Source organism: Zea mays, chromosome 10 (assembly GCF_902167145.1).
Source record: "Zea mays cultivar B73 chromosome 10, Zm-B73-REFERENCE-NAM-5.0, whole genome shotgun sequence".
Lineage (NCBI taxonomy): Eukaryota > Viridiplantae > Streptophyta > Magnoliopsida > Poales > Poaceae > Zea > Zea mays.
Window position 1 is genome coordinate 117,302,730 of NC_050105.1, and position 4,310 is coordinate 117,307,039.

Here is a 4,310-nt window from a genome sequence, read left to right on the forward strand (position 1 = left end):
GACTCCACTAGATTTTGTTATGTGTATCTCTTAAAAACAAAAGATGAAGCGTTCAATTATTTTAAGGCCTATAAAGCTGAAGTTGAGAACCAACTTGAGAGGAAAATAAAACGGTTAAGGTCTGATCGAGGTGGAGAATATTTCTCTAATGTGTTCGATGAGTTCTGCGTGGAACATGGTATTATTCATGAGAGGACACCGCCATTCTCACCACAATCCAATGAGATTGCTGAAAGGAAAAACCGCACTCTAACAGATTTGGTGAATGCCATGTTAAGTACAGCGGGATTATCCAAGGCATGGTGGGGTGAGGCGATTTTGACAGCATGTCATGTCCTGAATAGAGTTCCAACAAAGAACAAAGAGATCACACCATTCGAGGAATGGGAAAAGAGAAGATTAAATCTCTCATATTTGCGCACTTGGGGTTGCTTGGCTAAAGTGAATGTGCCAATCAACAAAAAGCGTAAACTTGGGCCTAAAACTGTTGATTGTGTATTCCTTGGGTACTCTTTTCACAGCACTGGGTATAGGTTCTTAATTATAAAATCTGATGTGCCTGATATGTATGTTGATACTATCATGGAATCAAGAGACGCAACATTTTTGAGAATGAGTTTCCCATGAAGAATACACCTAGTGATATAAGTCATGAGACTATAATTCCCCATGAGCACGAACTGTCGATTCCTATAGATCATGCTGAGGATTCTCACGTGCACATCCCTGAGGAGGATGACACTATAGTCACTCGAAAGAGCAAGAGACAGAGGGTTGCAAAATCCTTTGGTAATGACTTTATAGTGTACCTTGTGGAAGACACACCAACTACCATTAGTGAGGCATATTCCTCTCCTGATGCTGACTTATGGAAGGAAGCAGTAAGGAGTGAGATGGAATCTATTATGTCTAATGGAACTTGGGAGGTCGTTGACCGTCCTTATGGTTGTCAACCTATAGGTTGCAAATGGATCTTCAAGAAAAAGCTTAGGCCTGATGGTACAATTGAGAGGTACAAGGCAAGGCTTGTGGCCAAAGGATATACCTAAAAGGAGGGTGAAGATTTCTTTGATACCTACTCACCAGTGGCTCGATTGACTACAATTCGCACATTAATAGCCGTGGCAGCCTCTTATGGTCTTATCATTCATCAGATGGATGTTAAGACAGCTTTCCTAAATGGAGAGTTGGATGAGGAGATCTATATGGATCAGCCAGAAGGGTTTATTGCGGATGGTCAAGAGAACAAGGTGTGCAGGTTGATAAAATCATTGTATGGCCTAAAACAAGCACCTAAGCAATGGCATGAAAAGTTTGATAATACTCTTACAGCAGCTGGCTTTGTTGTAAATGAATCTGACACGTGTGTATACTATCGGTATGGTGGGGGTGAGTCTGTTATGCTGTGCCTTTATGTTGATGACATCTTGATCTTTGGATCAAATCTCAATGTGATTGAGGAAGTTAAAAATCTTCTATCGAGCAATTTCGAGATGAAAGATTTGGGAGAAGCTGATGTCATTCTAAACATCAAGCTTGTTAGAGAAGCTGATGGTGGGGTAACTTTGTTACAATCCCATTATGTGGAAAAGGTATTGAGTCGCTTTGGTTTTAGTGACTGTGATCCTGCTCCAACGCCTTATGACCCTAGTGTGCTATTAAGAAAGAATCGGAGAATAGCAAGGGATCAATTGACATACTCCCAGATCATTGGCTCGCTCATGTACCTTGCAAGTGCAACAAGGCCAGACATCTCTTATGCTGTGAGTAAGCTAAGTCGGTTTGTGTCGAAACCAGGAGATGATCACTGGCGTGCTCTTGAGAGAGTGTTGCGGTATTTGAAAGGTACTATGACATACGGTATTCATTATACCGGAAACCCAAAAGTGCTGGAAGGCTATTGTGATGCCAACTGGATTTCTGATGCTGATGAGCTTTATGCCACAAGCGGATATGTGTTTCTGTTTGGAGGTGGCGCTGTTTCCTGGAAGTCTTGCAAGCAGACCATCTTAACAAAGTCTACAATGGAAGCAGAACTCGCAGCATTAGACACTGTTGGGACTGAGGTCGAGTGGCTTCGTGATTTTCTATTGGACTTACCGGTAGTTGAAAAACCGATACCGGCTATTTCCATGAACTGTGACAACCAAACGGTAATTACAAAGGTTAACAGTTCTAGGAATAACATGAAGTCTACAAGGCATGTTAAGAGGAGATTGAAATCTGTCAGAAAGTTGAAAAACTCCGGAGTTATAACTGTGGATTATGTCCACACATCAAATAATCTGGCAGATCAATTCACTAAGGGTCTATCACGCAATGTGATAGAAAGTGCATCGAGGGAAATGGGTATGAGACCCATGTGAGATCTACTCTAGTGGTAACCTGCTCTATGTGATCGGAGATCCCGTGAAGTAGAGTAGAGAAACAAGCTAGGAGTAGTGTCGACGTTTCGAGACCGGGGGGTCCCTGAGCCGACGAGTGAGTGTGCCGCGTGCCCCAGCCCAGATGGGTCGAGCGCGTGGGCGAGCGCGAAGGGGGGAGAGCGAGGTGGCCGGAGACGGGCGTGAGAGAGGTGGAAATCCCGCGGCCTTCGTGTTCGTCCCGCGCCCAGGTCGGGTGCGCTTGCAGTAGGGGGTTACAAGCGTCCACGCGGGTGAGGGAAGCGAGTGGCCCCAAGAGAGCGTCTGTCCCGTCCTCGTCCCGCGCGGCCAACCTTCTCTAAGAAGGCCCTGGTCCTTCCTTTTATAGTCGTAAGGAGAGGATCCAGGTGTACAATGGGGGTGTAGCAGAGTGCTATGTGTCTAGCGGAGGGAGAGCTAGCGCCCTAAGTACATGCCAATGTGGCAGCCAGAGAGATCTTGGCACCCTGCTGGTGTGATGTCGTGGTTGTCGGAGGAGCAACGGAGCTTGGCGGAGGGACAGCTGTCGGAGCGGTCGAGTCTTTGCAGACGTCTCCCTGCTTTCGTAAGGGAGCTGAGAGCCGCCGTCGTCACAGGGCACGCGGGGCGCCATCATTGCCTATCTGGCGGAGCTAGCCAGATGGGACACCGGTCTTGTTCTCTGCGGCCCGAGTCGGCTCGGGGTAGAGTGATGATGGCGCTCCCTGTCGACGTGGCGGGCCTGTGCCCTAGGTCGGGCGACGTGGGGGCTCCTCCGAAGCTGGGGTCGAGTCTGTCTTCCATTGCCGAGGCCGAGCCCGAGCCCCTGGGTCGGGCGAGGCGGAGGTCGTTCGACAGAGGCCAGGGCGGAGTCCGAGCCCTGGGGTCGGGCGAAGCGGAGTTCGTCGTCTTCCGGGTCTTAGCCCGAGTCCGAGCCCTGGGGTCGGGCGAAGCGGAGTTCGCCGTCTTCCGGGCCTTAGCCCGAGTCCGAGCCCTGGGGTCGGGCGGAGCGGAGTTCTCCGTCTTCCGGGCCTTAGCCCGAGTCCGAGCCCTGGGGTCGGGCGGAGCGGAGTTCGCCGTCTTCCGGGTCTTAGCCCGAGTCCGAGCCCTGGGGTCGGGCGGAGCGGAGTTCGCCGTCTTTCGGGTCTTAGCCCGAGTCCGAGCCCTGGGGTCGGGCGGAGCGGAGTTTGCCGTCTTCCGGGTCTTAGCCCGAGTCCGAGCCCTGGGGTCGGGCGGAGCGGAGTTCGCCGTCTTCCGGGTCTTAGCCCGAGTCCGAGCCCTGGGTCGGGCGGAGCGGAGTTTCCTATGGCGCCTTTGGCAGGGCCTGACTGCCTGTCAGTCTCACTCTGTCAAGTGGCACTGCAGTCGGAGTGGCGCAGGCGGCGCTGTCCTTCTGTCAGACCGGTCAGTGGTGCGGCGAAGTGACGGCGGTCACTTCGGCTCTGCCGGGGGGCGCGCGTCAGGATAAAGGTGTCAGGCCACCTTTGCGTTAAATGCTCCTGCGACTCGGTCGGTCGGTGTGGCGATTTAGTCAGGGTTGCTTCTTAGCGAAGGCAAGGCCTCGGGCGAGCCGGAGATGTGCCCGTCGTTAAAGGGGGGCCTCGGGCGAGACGGAAATCCCTCGGGGTCGGCTGCCCTTGTCTGAGGCTAGGCTCGGACGTGGCGTGATCAAGTCGCTCGTATGGACTGATCCCTGACTTAATCGCACCCATCAGGCCTCTGCAGCTTTATGCTGATGGGGGTTACTGATAGTCGCCTAGAGGGGGGTGAATAGGGCGAAACTGAAATTTACAAATATAAACACAACTACAAGCCGGGGTTAGCGTTAGAAATATAAACGAGTCCGAGAGAGAGGGCACAAAACAAATCCCAAGCGAATAAGCAAGTGAGACACGGAGATTTGTTTTACCGAGGTTCGGTTCTTGCAAA